Below are 18,632 nucleotides of genomic sequence, written 5' to 3' on the forward strand. Positions count from 1 at the left end.
CCAGGACAGCAAGACCACTAATAGGGTTCCTGTGGATCCATGCAGGAGCGAAGAGCCAGAACAGCTGAAAAAGGGGAGCTGTTCAGAAGCTGGTGAGTCACCACAAGGGACCAGCACAGGGCCCATCCAATGGGAAGTGTTTGGAGCATGGGCGGTGGGGGAGACAGGTCCATTGGGAGAACACTGGGACACAGCAAGGACAGCTGATCTGCCCCCCAATCAGCGCAGGAGCACTCAGAGGAGACTGGCCAGAAGTGCAGAATTGCATGGGGTGCAGTTTGATGAAAAAACTCAGGCCCAGATCGGAGTTTCTACACAAACCAGGTGCACTGAGTACCTGGAGAGCCGAAAGTACCTATAAGGTCAGCCATTAAACCCTGAGCTGCACAAAAAGCCTTCCCTAGGGAAAAAGTAGCAAAGCAGCAATTTACTCAACCACACAGCTCAAGTACTGGTTCCCACAGGAAGTTCCTCCATGTTAGAAGTAAGCATAAGACAAAAAGTTGGTTCCAGCCTAGGCATGCCAGCAATGCCTTGGGGCCCTCCACAGGACATGAGGCATGGAGCCAGGGGCAGGACCCCCACCCACAACCACTCACATGACCAGGACCTTGGGGCCCTGCCCAGGAACCCGAGGATTAGAGTCGGGACCAGACCCCACTCCCACATCCAGGCACACCACCAATCCCTCGGACCCCACCCAGGGACCCAGAGCTAGCAGCTGGTGACCGCACCCCCTTCCCAGACCCAGACACACTGTGACAGCACCTCAGAGCCCCACCTAGGGACCGAAGACATGGAGAAGGGGACCAGACCCCCACTCCCACAACCAGGCACACCATGCCAGTGCCTCAGGGCCTGCCTGGGGATTCAGGGTATGGAGAAGGGGACCGGACCCCCCTCTCACAACCAGAAACACCTCACCAGTGCCTCAGGGCCTGCCTGGGGACTCAGGGTATGTAGCTGGGGATCAGACACTCTCCACAACCAGGCACACTGCCAGCACCAAGGAGCATACCAAAATCATCTCCTCCATGTGGGTGGCCCACCACAGACACCGCGATATCCATGGCTGCCACAAAGGTGGCTAGACACCACAACCACCATGCAGATGGTCCACCAGAAACTGGGGTGCATTGACACAGAAAGAGTCACCAGCAGAGATAAAGAAAGGAGGAGAATGTCTCTCCCCACAGAGCCCATTTCAGAGTGACAGAAGAGGCATCTGCTCTGTGATAGTACTGGGGGACCTGATCATGCCTCTCAGCATTGGACAGATCATTTGGGCAGCAAATCAACAGAGTAACCATTATTCTTTCAGAGGGAGAGAAGAAATCTAGGGTAATTAGAGGGGGGAGAAGGGAGGGAAAGGGGATGGGGAGGGATTGGACAAGAGGCATAAGGAATAATTACGATTTGTAACAATATGTATGATAGTAATATTAACTTGATCAACATATCTCAGTGTTGAACCCCAAGAATAGGTATAATCAATTCTGATTCAATAAAAATTAAACAACAAAAATAAATAAAATAAAAAATAAATAAAAACATGGATAAATGAGAATCCTTTGTACCACTATGATGGATATTCCCCTTTCTCTGACCATGAAAAATTTTCCAGTTTGGGGTTTGTCTTTGTAGATTTTGACATTGTTCTTATTTTTGTTTTGACCACAGGAAAAGTCAGTCTTTTCCTCTGTGGACCCTGGCTCTCCAGTCATTCGAAAGTAGTTCCTATTTCAAGATTATGGCAATACTAACTATCAGGGCTCCGTGTTTCTACATATAGTCTTTGATCTTTCTGTAATTTTCCTGTTACTAAAAACATAAAATGAAAATTAATCAGTTCCTTCTCATATTATATGGCCAGACACAAAAGTCCACATAATATATAACTACTGATAAGAACAATCCAAAATAGGTAAATTCAGAGAGACAGAAAATTTAGTGGTTGCCAAGGACTGGGAGAGGCAGGATGGGGAGTGACAGCTTAATGGCTACAGAACTGATGAAGCTGTTCTGTCACTAGACAGTGGTGATGGTTGTACAACATTAGAAATGTACTTAATGCCACTGAATTGTACATTTTGAAAATATTAAAACATCTTATTTTAAATGAGGGAGATTAGAGAAGATAAAAGATGGTAAAACTTGAGGAGAAGCAGGACAAAGACAAAAATGAGGACAAGCACAATGGCAGGGAAGGGGAAGGACAGCTGTGATGCAGCAGGTGGCAGGGAAGGCAGGGCAGGAGCTGGTGCCAGCTGTGGGGCCACTGGGAGCTCAGGCTCTGCAGCTGCTGAAAAGTTTTCTGGCACTGGACTTGCCACAATGGCTTTCCTTGTTGCCTCCCAATTGAGAGCTGGTGCTGGCTCTCACCCAGGCCCTGGAGCTGGTGGCATAGCTTGAGCTGGCTCCACCACTGGTGCAGGTGCTCTCACTGGGGTTGCCTCCAGTTCTGGAGCTGGGGCTGGTGAGGGTGTTTTCGGAAGCTCTGGAGCCAGTGCTGTCCTGGGTGCTGGTGCTTCTTCTAGGTCTTTGGATATTTTGAGAGTGGTTAGGTCAGCTTGCTCTGGCTCTGGCTCTGGCTCTGGAGCTGGAACTGGAGCTGGTGATGGAGCTGAAGATGGCATTAGCTCTTGGGAATGTTTTTGAGCCTGGGAAGAAGGCTGGAATTGGAGCAACAACAATTGAAAATATCATCAACATGACTTTTTTATGTTCCTTCCAATGACAAAAGAATAACCACTGTCTTACTGAGAAGCTGAAGTCCAGTGATGCAGCCTCAAGAAGTCTCCCCACACTGCAGAACACTGCCTGATTGGTCTGAGTTCTCAGTGCCCCTGTCCCCAGCCTGCTTCTGGAAACTCTGCTCTGTGTGGCCCAGCCATTCCCCTCCCAAACCCTCACACATACACACCCCCTTCCTCCTCACCCTCAGGCTCTGGATCAGTGGGCTCCAGGTGTGCCAGCTGGGCCAGGAGATCAGTGCAGTGCTCCAGATTCAAACTTGGCATATTCAGGTGCACATAGGCCACCAGCACCTTCAGACAGGGAAAATCAGGAGGCTCCTGGAAATCATTGGAATAAAATTCCAGCCAGGTGTTCAGAATACTGGACATAGCACTGGGGGAGACAGGTGGGCAGCAGAGTCAGAGGCCTGGCCCTTCTCTCCACACTGCCCTTCCAGGGATTGCTGAGGTGGCTGCACTCCTGTCCCCTCTGCCCCTGCCTGTCCATAGGCCAGATGCTCCCATGTCCACCCCCAGTCTGCCAGTCCTGGCAGGGATGGGCCTGGTGACCAAGGAGGGGCTGGCAAAAGCCTCCATGGGAGCAGCCTTCTATCACTGGTGTGACCACCTTTCTCTTCTTCAGGGAAACCTGACGCACTCCTCTGTCCATGTCTCTGCCCCATCCCTGCGGGAATGATGTGTCCATGAGGGCAGGGAGGGTGCTGTCTGCTCTGGGCATTACTTGCTGGCACACAGGAGGTGTCCAGGAATGTCTGATGAATGAGGGAACAGAGGGAGGCTCTTCTCACCTGGCCTCCCGAGGGCCCTTGGAAAACCCCAAACTTGAGCTCACACACTGATGTGCTGCCCAAATGTTTGCATTAAAATGTGGATCTTCTCTTGCCAGTGACACTGATCTCTTGAGCCTGACTGCTCACTCCATCCCCAGCACCAGCTGAGCATCCCCGTGGAGGTTCCAGCTACATCTGGGAACAGGATGCTCTCCACACCTCCTGCTCTGGCTCAGCATGGGCTCTGGGGGTGTGAGCAGGGTTGGGTGAGTGGTGTTGGAGATGCATTTTCTCTGGGCTCACTCTGTTCTCCAGCCTCTCTCACATGCCCTACAGTGCCTGTGGCCTCATCTTCAGCTCTTCTTGTCTTCTCTTCTCCTGCAGGGAAAGCCCCCAGCCCTCAGCCCAATAGCAGGAATCACAATATGTGTGGGAGCCAGAGTTCTGCCAGCCCCTCCATTTCCACAGGACCTCATAGACCACACACAGTTCTGTGGAGATGGGAGCCCCTCCATCTGAACCCAAATGCCACTTACCATTTTGGGTGCTCCAGGGGTCTGCCATCCCTGTGACAATCAGAAAGGATGCTTCCATACCTAGATGAGGCCAGGAGGGTGTCACATCTACCATATGGTGGCACTACCTGCTCCTCATGTCTATTGTGACTGTCTGACTTCTGACTAGAATGGAAGCCCAGGAGGGCAGAGACTGTAGTCTCCTCAGTTCTTTGGATTATAGTCAGTGCCCAGAACAGTGACTGCACATAGTGTGGCTTCATATTTGTTTGTTGAAAAATGAACCCCAGCCAACTCCTCCCCAGATATCTGAGTACACCTGAAGCCCCTCTGCCAGCCCCTGAGTCTCTCTGCCCTGAATACACCCAGAACCCTGCAGATGGAATCTCAGATTTCCTGTAAAGCTTAGAAAACAGCAAAGCCCAAGTCAATGAGGTCAGTGAGGGTGTGGCCGAAACTTCCTCGTGGGGGGGAATCCTGAATGGGGACAACCGCGGCCCCTCCAGCAGATCTCTCCACAGGGCCCAACGCAGGAGCAGCACTTTCCATGGGGGACCCCACTGGAGTTTGTTCCTGTTACCACCCGCTGATCAGAGGAGCGTGCTGAGGCTCAGAGGGGTGTGGTGACAGTCCTAAGACTCACAGCTGGGAAGCAGCCAAGTCACGCTGTGCAGTCGAGGGGCAGAGTATTCACCTGAGGAAAAGCACGTCCAGCACCTGCTGGGAAGCGGCAAAGGCTCAGTAGCTCAACAGAAATGTGTGGACGTAGGAGCGGTCACTGCCCCGGAAGGCGGGCACCAGCTGCTCCACCCGCTTCCACAGGGTGCCTGCCGGGGTGGGCCACACCATGTGCATCTCATCTGTGCTCAGGGAAGACTTGTCTTCACTCTAGGGTGGGACAGAGGAGAGACACACAGTGGCAGCACCATGGACGCCCAGGAGGGGCAGGGGCTGGAACCCAGGTTTCACCCCAGGGAGGACATAGGATGACAACCTGAGAGCCCAGGATTAACATACAGGGTGGTGGCTGCCACCCCAGCAGTCCCCTTTCACACTCCAGCCATGACCTGAGGTGTGAGCATGACCACCAGGTTTACAACCCCCCACCCTCTGCTCCTGCCCAGGGAGGGCCCCCCTCACGTCCCCACTCCCCCCACATTTGGGAGGAGGGTGTGTGGTTTCCCAGGGAGCCTCACAGTGCTGGCCTGGCCTGGACCGCCCTTCCCTGGGCCACCTTATGTTACCTTTGGGGACCTCCTTCCAAACGGCTACAGGTGTTGAGGGCGAGGGCTGAACCAGTGCTGGAAGCATCGGACAAGCCTCTCACTTCAAGGCTTCCTGAGGCTACAGCCCTGGGAACGCAGGACAGGCAGAACATCTCACTCTGCCTAGTGTCTCCAGCCAAGTGAGCTGGGGAAAGAGCTGTCTATAGAATGTGGGTGCCTGGTTACTGAGTTCTGAGTTATGTTGGGGTCTGTCATCAAAAAATTGAGGTCACTTCCTAGTACCTCATTTCCTGAGCCACTCCTCTGTGTACAAGACTGCAAATGCCCCTCTGGGTATCTGATTGCTCAGCCTCCTTCCCCATGAACTCTCTCTGTGGTACACACTTCCACCAGCACTGCCTGCCTACAGCCCCTGTGAAAGGCCTGAGTGCAGCCAGTGTCACAGCTTGAAGGAGATACATGTAGGATCAGCCCCAGCTCCTTCTTATCACTAATGTGACCCTGGTCAAGTTGTGACTCTCAGGACCTCCCCAGTCTCCCATTCTGCACAATGGGGATCATTCTAGCATCTCCTTCCTAGGGATGTCATCAGGCATGTGTGAGAAAACACATCTAAAACCTATGGCTGGTGTCACATGTAGCTAATGAACAAAACTGGAGGTAAAACCCAGGAAGCTGTGGAAGGTAGGATGGAAAACAACTAATGACAGGCTTGGGCTCCTGCCATAAAATCTTGAAAATGTCGCTCTTGCTCTTGGCCTCTTTTCCCTGTCTGCACCATTCAAGGATTGAAATTTTACACGTTCGCATACTATTTTACTCCATAAAACCTCACAATGGCTTCATGTTTATTCAGAGGCAGACTCAAGTGCCACATCTCTGCCTGTGTGGTGGGAGGCTCCTCAGTTGCTCACAGTGGCCCCCACCGTCTGCTGCACACATCCTCATGGAATCCCTGCTCTGGAGTGCGGACTGGACTTAGTGACTCAATTCTGACCAAGCATATCAAAAGTGAGGAGGTGTCACTTTCAAGATGTCATTGTAAGATGCCTGTTACTAAAGTCTTGTGCTCTTTCTCCTCTGCTCTGAGTGTCTACTGTATGCCAAGCATGGAGCCAAGAGCTGGGCAACTAGCTGATTCACCTGTGCCCTGGCTTGGGAAATGATCACGTATAAGGAAGGAGAGAAGATGTACCATCAAGTGCCTGCCATTCTAAGAGAGGAAAGGGTAAAGGAAAAGTGATTGGAAAGCCACTGGATCATTCTAGATTAGGAAGCTACCTGAAGACGGTAGGAAATGAACACCATGTGCAGAGATAAACAAGAAGTGTTGGTCAATTAAGATGACAGCAGCATGTAATTCATGTATAAGATATAGTAAGGAATACTATGTCAAATGTATTTATTCATTTATTTCAATTCTTATTTTATTTTAATTTATCAATATATGATATAGTTGATTTTTGTGTCCCTTTATCAATTCTTCCTTTTCCTACCTCCCTCTCCGCCTCTCCCCATCAATATTATATCTGCTCACATGTCTTAACAAAATCAAGGAATTGTTGTGATTGTTGTGTCTTCTTTCCCCACCCCAACCTGTTCATTTGTTTATTTACTTATTTATTTTTATTAGCTCCCACAAATAAGTGAGAACATGTGGTATTTTCCTTTTTGTGCCTGACTTATTTTACTTAATATAACTCTCTCTAAGTCCATCCATGTTGCAGCAAACAGTAGTATTTCATTTTTTATTAATAGCAGAATAAAGGAATACTATGTCAAATTTAAATCCTATTTTCAAAATCATCGAATGGCAGGGATAAGTGCTCGTGTTGAATGCAAACATAACCAGAATTGAGGAAGATTCCATTTTGGGAATAACTTTATAATTTTATTGGATGAAGGTATGCAGTTATACTCAGCAATTCTTTTCACATCATAAAGTGTCCATTGTTGACACAATCACAAGGATCCTAACCACATGCTCTGGCTTGATACCCCATTTTCTTTACACTGGACACACACAGCTGTGATGTAGATCCATTGTTCTCAACACTTTCCCAGCCCACAACCTGCTGGTCCTGGGAGACAGCAACCGTGGCCCCATCTTGTGCCCAGAATCCAGGGCCTGACTCAGGGACTCAATAAATACTCCCTGAAATGCTGCACTTGAGAAGACGTTGTGACTTTATTACCTGGTGCTCTGCCCAAACACGTCATCACTCTGCATTATGTCATCATCCTTAGTCTCCCTCACCTGATAGTCAGCAACCCTGGAGCAGAGTCTACACCTTGGTCTGCCCATATCCCAGGCCCTAAGCCCTGCATCTGGCAAAGAATAGGTGCCAAGTACTGAAGAATGAATGATCTTGAAATATGTGATCTGACAGGTAAATCACTACTGTGTTTAAGCTTAGGATTCTTCTAGAACAGCCCAGATGGGAGGGAGGTCACTGTGAACATACTGCCTGATAACCTGCCAGCCCTTTAATTCTGACTGCCCATAGCATCCTCCAGCCAGGACCTGTCTGAAACCAGTTTCCCAGAATCACTGTCCTGCTTTGACTTCTACTGCTGATTGTCCTACTGTGTGTTTCTTCACTCTCAGTCTCAGGGGACACTTCTGAATCCCTGAAGTATCCCATTGGGTCTCCCTTCTCTGGCCAACCAGCTGACACCTTGTTCTTGGTTCTTTGTGCAGCTTTGACAGCAGTATCACAAGCAATCCCAGGGAAGTGACACCCCAGCATGCTGACCCCGGAGGCCCACACTAGTGAGGTAACCCCCTCCACCTCATCTCCTTCAGAATCTCCCTACAGGTAGGGGATGCAGATGTGTACACACGTGTGGGAAGGAAAGGGGGTCTCATGACATCTTAGCTAGAAGATGATTACAAATTCCTGATAAATTAGTACAAAATTATGGCTTATTTATCCTGGCATGCAATAAAAGAACTTGATGATAAAAAATATAATGTGAAAAATTCTGATACCAATGACAAAAAGAAAATGATCCAAACAATATGACCATATAGATGCTTTTCTTTTATGCTTAGGACTATCACTTAAAAATGTAGAATTTAAGGTAAAATCTTCCTCTGCTTTCCAAGCATGGATCAAATGAGAATGTTCTGTTATTTGTTTGCTTGCTTCTAAAAATGCTTTTGACCCTATAGAAACCTTATAAATCAACTCATCAGATCTTGTATTTCACAGATAAAACAAGGGGCTGAGCCCTACCCAGCTCTGCTCAGAGACAACTAATGATAATTGCATATTCAATAAAGCACTGAAAATATCCACAATGATCAGAAAATCTGCTCAGAAATCTTTTAGTTTATTTTTTTCATTGTTTCTTTGTTTCTGCATTTATTATGTTAATTACTGTACTGATTTTTGTTTGTGCTTAGGGTTTTGAGTGGCAAGATCACCAGTTAAGGCAGAGCCACTTTATGGTTAGAAGAATATGTAGTTCAAACCACCCCACATCTGCTTCCTTAACAGAAATTCTCCTTTTGTTTTTGTAACACATCTTGTCTCCAAGATGCTTTGTTTCAATAAAAATACTTCTGAATAATTTAATAAAGCAGCCCTACTATGTGTGAGAGCCTGCTATGTGTCAGGCATTTTACTGAGTAGGTAGATATCTATCTCCATTTTATGGGTGAGGCTTAGAGGCTAAGTAGGTTTATGTGGATCATAAAGCTAGTATGTAGTTGAGCTAGAATTAGAAGCAGGTGTATTGAGTCTTGTAGAAAGATTAAGCAGTTGTCAGCCTTTACCTTTCTCTTGTTTGGTTTGGGACAAGATAATGGATTTTAGGACAATGAGTAAGTGTGTGTCACTGGGAGGAAGGGGGCATGGACTGTGGCAGAGATGCAGCCCCGGGCCACGGAAAGACAGTAGACCCTAGTCCTTAAAAGCAATGGCATTGGATTCCCACTCACCTGGACTAGAACTGTCCACTTCACGTTCTGTGACCTTGCCTAAGACATTCATTTTTCTCAGATTGTAGATCAAATGGAGGGATTTGTTACAGATGGGAATACTGGGAGTATCTTCCCTGACTAGTAGGGACCTGAATCCAAGTTAGGGGAGGTCTGATTCTAAAAAGACTTATTACCAAACCCAGAAAAAACAGGAGCCCAGAAAATCAGCATGAATAAAAAGTTTTAAAAGGAGAGATGAGTTTGAAAATGAGTGGTTCCTGTTAAGAGTTCTCAGCTATCTGAGACTGAGTCCATTCCCCATCATTAAATGCCTCCGTGACTCCCACTTAGTGTGGGCTGACGAAGTAGCCAGGAGACGCTAGAGATGTCCGCTTTGTCCCTGAGTGCAGCACGCTGCTTGGCACTAAGTGAGCATCCAGTATGTGTCTGTGGACTGCAGAAATGCAGCTCATTTTCCCAGGGAGTGTTCAACCATTGTAACACTAACTAACGCTGCCATAAGTAATGCTGCCATAAAGCACTAACTAACGCTGCCATAAGTAACGCTGCCATAAAGCACCTAACAAAACACTGCAGTATTAGTAAGATTATATTTTATTTTATGATGTAAGTTATCATCATAAGCTTACTCTTTAAACAATTCCTCTGCTATAATAAAACGAGCTCTGTTTTATCATGATAATACTGTACATTGTTGAATAAAATTTTGTGGCCAGGTGCTGAAATGACATGAGAAATAGTTATTACATATCTTGACCCATCATTGAATTTGAACCTATGAAGCGTGGAGTCTTCAGGACTTCAAGAACATAATTGAACCTAGTTAGTTGATATTTGTGTCTTCCCAGACTCTCTTTCTCTACCTCAGCCTGGAGTACTGAGAACCTTCCCTAGCATCGACCTAAGGACTCAGAATTACAGCTGCTTCTGTCATTGGCCAGGTCCCCTCTAGACTCTAACTCCATGAGGCCAGAGATTCATCTAGCTCACCTTTGTGTCCCCAATGTCCTCTGTGCTGATAGCATTGTCATGGTAGTTGCTCAATAAACATTTACAAATGAATAAATGATGACTAGCCAAAATTCACAATCTGTTTATTCACCTTCACAGATGTGACACTTTATACCATGATTGAATAGATGATCTGTTACCGATAAAATTTTAGTATGTATTGTTACCACGGGAACTGAAACTCTTATGATCAATGGAATGAGGCAGTGCTATGTATTATTTTCTAAAATCTTTTAGAAGAATATAATCAGGTAATTTAAAAACATATCCATATTAAAAATAATGTATTCAAGGAATATTTGAAGAAATAGAGATTTTCTTTTTTAGTGGAGCAAAATTCCAAAAGTTTATGTTATGGCAACAAATAATTTCCAAAGTTCTGCTTTCACGTTACAAGGAATCCCTATAGAAGTAATATATGTCCATTGTAGAATTTTTTATGAAGAAAATAAAGCAAGAGGAATCAACGTGCTAGAAATTATTCATACCCCTAACAACCAGAGAGTATCAATATAAATATTCTGGTCTGTATCCATTTCCCTCCCTCTCATATGAGGGCACTTCCAAAAGTTTATGGAAATACTCATGTTATCTTTTAATTCTATTTTTCCACAAACTTCTTGAAGTACCTGCATATCTCTATCTGTCTCTGTGTACTTCCTATCTGTTTCTATCTGTGTCTACCTATCTGCTTATCTCCTTCACAATCATGTGTGTCTGTGTGCATTTCAATGTGGATGAGATTTTCCATTTCAGAATGAATTCTCCCCTAGAGCTCCATTGTGGACACAGGAAATGAGTTGGCAGTGGAGTTGTGAATAAAGGAAAGATTTGCTGGGCCAGTCATGATGGTCAGATGTGTGTGTCATTAACAGTCACTAATCTTCAAATGTACATGCTATATCCTATCAAAGAATGATGCCCACAGAAAATGTAATTAGCCCTTTTTATATTCTTCTGGAAGCTTCACTATTTCATGAGAAAATTTTTTAACTGTTCGTAAAGAATTGTTTTTGTGGAATATTTGCAGGCAGAGTCTCTAAGGGACTCCACAGTGAAAGAACCAAACCACTCTACACATCTGGTCTGTAGGTGGCAGCAGTCACCAACATACAGCTGTGAATCCCACTGAGGTCTGGCTTTAAAAAAAAGATCTCAGCAGAGAATCTCTAAAACAATAAAACCCTGATCATGATTACAAAACAATATAACATGTAAACTCATTACAGAAAATTCTGTATCCCACTATTTTAGATTCTTCCAGGTCCTTTTCCGGCTAAACACTGAAAATTGGGTAATCGCTCCCCCTGATTCTGTCCTGTCCTCTTGTGTCCTCATTCCATGCTCACTAACAAGAACACTGTGAAGGGCGGCACTGCCATGCTCTGCGATGTGCAGCACCAGCATTGCATGGCAGCGTCATGTACGAGAGCACACACTTCACAGCTGCTTGTGGATGCAGTTTTCTTACTTTCACCACTTTCCATAACCAGCACTGTTAGACATTGGCAAAACAAGCTTGAGCATGTCATTCTTATAACTTTAGGAAATAGTGGTGATCATATGCTCTCCCCCAAACATGCCATATGCCAGTTAACCTTTTACATATATTATAGGAGGGTACTTCCAAAAGTTTATGAAAAGATTCATATTATCTTCTAATAATATTTTTCCACCAGACTTTCCCCCCCAAATCCAGCTGTTTTATTTTTACTTTAGAAAAGAGAGAAAGAGAGAGAAAGAGAAGGAAAGAAAGAAAAAGGAACCAATTAAATAGCAAAAGTAAGGCAGCCACGTGGCTCCCTCTGGGTGGTTCTGCGTGCGTGGCTGTGAACAGGAGGTCCGGTGCTCATACTGGCTTCATCTGTGAATGTGATCTGTTTCAGCACATCACTAGGTGTGGGAGGCCCTAACTCTTAGCAGACTGAGAACAAACCATGAAGGTCTGGGGCAGGGTGGGGAGGCAGCAGTCTAAACACAAAACATAAAGTGTATCAGAAGACCAGGGCCTCTTACTCCTCCCTGCCTGGGGAATGCTCCTCAAGGGATCCCAAAGTCAACAAGCATGTCCACTGCTGGGGATGGCTGGGCCCTGGTCCCTACCATCCCCATGCCCAGCCCTTCAGGAGTTCCTGATGGCCTGAGCAGCCACCAGCACAGCGGCAATGGCTTTCCTGGGTGGCCTGCAGGCAGGGATTTGGCAGGAAGACAGAGATGGGCCTGGACTGTAGCACCTGCCGGGGCTCCCAGAGACAGGCTGCAGGTGCTGCCCTCACTGCTGCTTGCAGGCCAACAGCCAGTGATCTTGCTGCTGGTGGAGCAGGCCTTGTGGCCTTGTGGGGGGAGAGGGAATATTTGGTGCACAGCTGGGCAGAGTCCATGCTGTTCTCGCACATGGCCATTACAGGTCTGTTCTGACATGCCTCCCCTTCTGGGACCTATCTGGGCACTACAAAGTCCTGAGTGTAGAAGATGTTGTCTTCAATGTTGAAGAGGTCCTCATCCTTGCTGGTGCTGCTATGCAGGTCCTTGGTGTTTGGTTTCGGCAGGATGGGCACCAGTGCCTCAGCCAGCGGATGTCTTTTCTGGAACCAGCTGTGATTCCAGATCTGCCTTATGGAGAACCAATTGGCAGGCTTGTACTCCAGCATGCCTTTCAGCAGGTTGGACAGCTGGAAGCCACAGTCTTTGAGGATCATGTCCCTCTTTCTGATGTTCTCAAATGGCTTATAGATTTTGTCCCCCTTGAAGTGGTACAGGTTTGTCGTGATGTTGTAGAGCATGACCCCAGCTGACCAATGACCATCTTGAAGCCAGAGAAGGTGTCCAGTCTGTTGGTTATCTTGGGCAGCTGTAAGGCTTGTGAGCCCTAGCTTGTCTGGCAGCGAATGGTTGCAGGGCCTCAGTGATGTCCAGGTCAGAGATCTTGAACATGTCCCTGGTGGTGAGCAGCAGGTTGCTCTGTTTGATGTTCTTGTGGATAATGCCCCACCTGTGCAGTCACTTGAGGCTGTTGATGAGCTGGCAGAAGTACCCACAGGCCTGGCACACAGGAAGTGCATCTCAGGCATGCTGTCCAGCACCTCCTGCATGCTGCCCATGCAGTACTCCATCACTATATACATTTTTTCTTGCTTTCATCGTGCAGAACATCCACCAGCTGGATGATGTTTTTGTGCCATAACCTCAGTAGTTGAATTTCCAGGTTTTCCAGGTGTGGATGCAGAGCCAGTTCCTCCGAGGTGCTCCACGTATAGGTGCAGCATCAGCTCTTCTGAGAAACCATTCTCCAGCACCTGCTGTTCACTTCTTCACACTGGCCTCCCTGATGGGGTTTCTGCACAACTTCTTCTTCTTGAGGATCTTAACTGCTCTCCTGCACAGTGTCTCTGAGTCCAGCACCTCCTTCATCTTGTCTAGGACCCTTCCCTCAGCAGATCCCCCATCAGGTACTTGCTGAGGAACTTGGCCTGCTTGCCGCAGAGCTTGGCAGGTGGACCCGATGAGGTGAATGAGGGTATCCATCCCCACTGCCATCAGCTCACCCTCCGTGAACATGCCCAGCTGCTGCAGCTTCACCACGTTCAGGCTGGCCCCAGTGCCACCCGGGAGTTCCATCAGTGAGCCCTTTTTCCCCAGGTGAGAGGTTCTTCCTTTTCTCCCAACTTTCCTTCTCCAAATGTTTAAAAAGAAAAAAAAGAACAAAGGAAAAGAAAAAAGGCAATGAAACCTCCCAAAAGAAAACCTTTCCTTCAACAGAAATGATTGTCAGTTCAGGCTGCAAGCCAGGTGCAGGGTGCAGGGCGCACAGCTTGGACCAGAGTTTGGGGGATGCCTGGCCTCAGGGCTGGGGGATGGCCTGTGCAGGGCCAGTGTGTTGAAGGGGGCCCTCAGGTGGCCTTCTGGGGCTGCTCGGTGCTGGGTCATCATCGGGGACTTCAATCCCACAGACAAGCACTCAGGCAGGCAAGCGAAGCCTCCTCAGGGGTACATGCTCCTGGGCTGGGGTGCATGATGAGGGACCCACAGCAGCTAGCCAGCAAGGGAAACCCAAGCTTGGGGAGACAAGCTTTGCTGGGCCCTCCTCCAGCGATGACCCTGTGGTCCCACCACTGTCTTCAGCATAAGCAGACAGCATGGCTGCCACCTGGACCTGGGAAGTGGTACCTGGGGGCTTCTAGGTGCCCTCCTGCCCCAGCCAACAGCCCTGCTCCAGGCAGGTAGCTGCCAGCACTCCCCAACCCCTCCACCAACTTTTTGAAGTATGCTGGTATACATCTGCATATCATATATACATACATGCTGTGTCTACATAATATTTGTAGTACTGTCTATAGAATATGTCATATACACAGAATTAAAATGAAATTATACTGTAAATATTTCATAATTACTACAAATATTTTATATATTTTTTTTCTTAATAATATGTCATCAGCATTCATCCCGTTGACCAAATCTTAAACTCTGGATCCCTATGGCTCTCATTTTGATTTGAATTTTTTTCTCATTCTCTGACACAGGTATGTCATGCTTTGCCAACTGCATAAAGAGTGATTCAGAAGTAGGGTTTGTGCTGTGACTTCCATAGCCTCTGATAGGGTGATAGGTATTTTTAAGCTATTTAATTAGCAATTCTAGAATTAAATTAATGATGAGTTGAGTTTGTAATTTAGCACTGCTTTATATTTAAGTGTTAAGGGTTGGATATTTTGCAAGGGGATCAAGAAGGTATATGGGTTAGGAAGATGAATTCTGCATAAAACAAAGACCCCAAGTGGATATAAACTCTATCCATTCCCATATTCATTCAAAATATCCTGTTCACAAGTTAGTTTTAATGAATGCAACATATACTACCTTTAATATAAATGGGAACATCAAGTAGAGAACACCAGTTACGCCAAGGGCCTAGACCGATATAGAACATCCAAAATCTGAAAATTCCTTGATGTGTTTAGGATTCTGAAAAAATAAAAGTCTGTCTCACTATATTATCCTACACATTTAAAACAAAGTATGTGGTTGATATCAATTAATAATTAACATATAAGCAATAGATTGTAAATATTAACAATGATAAAGATACCATGTTTTCTTTTTATTTATTTATTTATTTCGAATATTCATAAGATACAAAGCTGATTGTCCCCTCTCCTGCCCATGATGTAGGGGCCAGATTCATATTGGGGACATACCCATTACCAGAAGTTGCTTTTGTACCCTTTGTCCCCTTCCAATTATCCCCCAACCTCCCTTCCCGTCTCCCTCTCCCCTAAACTTCAATTTGTAGCCCTAGGAATGTTCCCTCCCTCTGCTGGATCATGGGACTACCATGGTCTTTCTTTCCTGCCTTCCTTTCTCTCTTATCTCCCACAAATGAGTGAGCACATGAGGTATTTATCCCTCTGTGCTTTGCTTGTTTCACTCAACGTAAGTTTCTCCAGGTTCATCCATGTTGTTGCAAATGGGAGTATTTCATTCTTTTTTATGGCAGAGTAGTCTTCCATAGTTTATATATACCACAGTTTCCTTATCTGCTCATCTATTAATAGACATTTAGGTTGGTTCCATATCATGGCTATTGTAAACTGAGCTGCAATAAACATGGGAGTGCAGGTATCCCTTTGACATGATGATTTCCATTCCTCTGGAAATATACCCAGAAGAGGGATTGCTGGATCATATGGAAGATCTATCTGTAGTTGTTTGAGAAAACTCAAAATTCTTTTCCAAAGTGGTTGTACTAATTTACATTCCCACCAAAAGTGCAGTAGTGTTCCCTTCTCTCCACACTCTCGCCAGCATTTGTTATTCACCATCTTTTTGATCATAGCCAGTCTAACTGGAGTGAGTTGGTATCTCAGTGTGGTTTTAATTTGCATTTCCCTGATGACTAGTGATGTTGAGCATTTTTTCATGTATCTGTTGGCCATTTGTATGTCTTCCTTTGAAAAATGTCTATTCAGCTCCTTTGCCCATTTTTAGTTGGGTCATTTATTTTTTTACTGTGTAATTGCTTAAGTTCTATGTATATTCCGGATATTAGTCCTTTGTTGGATTCATAGTTGGCAAAAATTTTCTCCCACTCTGTAGGTTGTCTTTTCACTGTGTTGATTGTTTCTTTTGCTGTGCAGAAACTTTTTAGTTTGATATAGTCCCATTTGTTTATTTATTTATTTATTTATTTATTTATTTTTGCTGCTTGTGCTTTTGGGCTCATGTTCATAAAGCCTGTGCCCTGACCTAACTGCTAAAGTGTTTCACCTGTATTTTCCCTTAGTAATTTTACAGTTTCAGGTCTTATACCTAGATCTTTAATCCATTTTGAGTTGATTTTAGTGTATGGTGAGAGATGCATATCAAGTTTCATTATTCTGCATATGGATATCCGGTTTTCCCAGCACCACTTGTGAAGAGGCAATCTTTTCCTAATGTAGATTTTTGTTGCCTTTGTCTAATATCAGATGGCTATAGCCTGAGGAGTGATTTCTGGGTTCTCTACTCTACTCCACTGGTCTGAATGTCTATTTTTATACCAGTACCATGCTGTTTTGGTTACAACAGCTTTGTACTATAATTTGAAGTCAGGCAGAGTTATGCCTCCAGCTTTGTTTTTTGGGGGGGTTTTTTTGCAGTTTTTTTTGCTCAGGATTGCTTTGGCTATTTGGGGTCTTTGATTTTTTTCCACATGAAAGGCAAGAGTGTTTTTTTCCATTTCTGTGAAGAATGTCATTGGTATTTTGATGGGGATTGCATTGAATCTGTAGATCACTTTGGGTAGTATAGACATTTTCACAATGTTAATTCTTCCAATCCAAAAGCATGGAATATCTTTCCATTTTTTTGTGTCTTCTTTAATTTCTTTCAGAAGTGGTTTGTCACTATCATTGTAGAGGTCTTTAACCTCCTTGGTTAAATTGATCCCTACGTATCTTATTTTTTTGGTGACTATTGTAAATGGGCTTACTTTCTTTATTTCTCTTTCTGTTAATTAATTATTTGAGTATATAAATGCTACTGACTTCTGGGCATTTATTTTGTATCCTGCAACATTACTGAAGTCATTAACCAGCTCTAGGAGTTTTTTGATAGTGTCTTTAGGTTTTTCTATATATAGTATTATGTCATCTGCAAATAGGGAAAGTTTGATTTCTCTTCTCCAATCTGGATTCCCTTTATTTTTTTCTCTTGCCTGATTGCTCTAGCTAGTACCTCCAACACTATGTTGAATAGAAGTGGTGAGAGTGGACATCCTTGTCTTGTTCCTGTCCTTAAGGGGAAGGCCTTCTATTTTTCCCCATTCAGAGTAATACTGGCAATGGGCTTGTCATAAATGGCTTTTATTGTGTTAAGATATTTTCCTTCTATACCTAATTTGTTGAGAGTCTTTATCATGAAGGAATGTTGAATTTTGTCAAATGCTTTTTCAGCATCTATTGAGATAATCATACGGTCTTTGTCCTTGAGCTTGTTGATGTGATGTATCACATTTATTGACTTTCGTATGTTGAACCATCCTTGCATCCCTGGGATGAATCCCACTTGATCATAGTGTATAATTTTTTTAATATGTTGCTGTATTCTAATTACTAATATTTTGTTGAGGATTTTAGCATCTGGGTTCATCAATGATATTGGCCTGTAATTTTCTTTTTTTGTTGTATCTTTATCTGGTTTTGGTATCAGAGTTAGGCTGGCCTTGTAGAATGAGTTTGGGAGAGTAGAGCCTGTTTCAATTGTTTGGAACAGTTTCATGAGAAGTGGTATTAACTCCTCTTTAAAAGTTTGATAGAATTCAGCTGTAAAGCCCTCCGGACCTAGGCCTTTTTTTGTTGGAAGATTGCTAATTACTGCCTCAATCTCCTTGCTTGTTATTGGTCTGTTCAGGTTTTCTATCTCTTCTTGGTTCAGTCTTGGTAATTTATATGTGTCTAGAAACTTATCCATATCTTCCAGATTTTCAAATTTGTTGTCATACAGTTGTTTACAATAGTCTCAATGATTCTTTGTATTTCTATGATGTCAGTTGTAATGTCTCCCCTTTCATTTCTGATTTTTGTTATTTGGGTCTTCTCCTTTTTTTTTTTTTTTTTTTTTTTGTTAATCTTACTAATGGTGTGTCTATTTTGTTTATCTTCTTGAAAAACCAACTTTTAGTTTTGTTAATCTTTTCTATTGTTTTTTGGGTCTCTATTTCATTTAGTTCTGTTCTGATCTTAATTATTTCTTTCCATCTACTGCCTTTAGGTTTGTATTGTTTTTTTTTTTTTCAAGTTCTTTGAGGCATAGCATTAGGTCATTTATTTGGAGTCTTTCCATTTTTTTTGATATAAGCATTTACTGCAATAAATTCCCCTCTTAGTACTGCTTTTGCAGTATCCCATAAGTTTTGGTATGATGTA

The 18,632-nt window shown here is 44.7% G+C and overlaps 1 pseudogene; it reads right to left on the minus strand.

Moving 5' to 3' along the window:
* Positions 1 to 2,909: 2,909 nt before the first annotated feature.
* LOC134390157 (serine/threonine-protein kinase STK11-like) lies at positions 2,910 to 13,845 on the minus strand (annotated as a pseudogene).
* Positions 13,846 to 18,632: the final 4,787 nt, after the last annotated feature.

Source organism: Cynocephalus volans, chromosome 11 (assembly GCF_027409185.1).
Source record: "Cynocephalus volans isolate mCynVol1 chromosome 11, mCynVol1.pri, whole genome shotgun sequence".
NCBI classification, from domain to species: domain Eukaryota; kingdom Metazoa; phylum Chordata; class Mammalia; order Dermoptera; family Cynocephalidae; genus Cynocephalus; species Cynocephalus volans.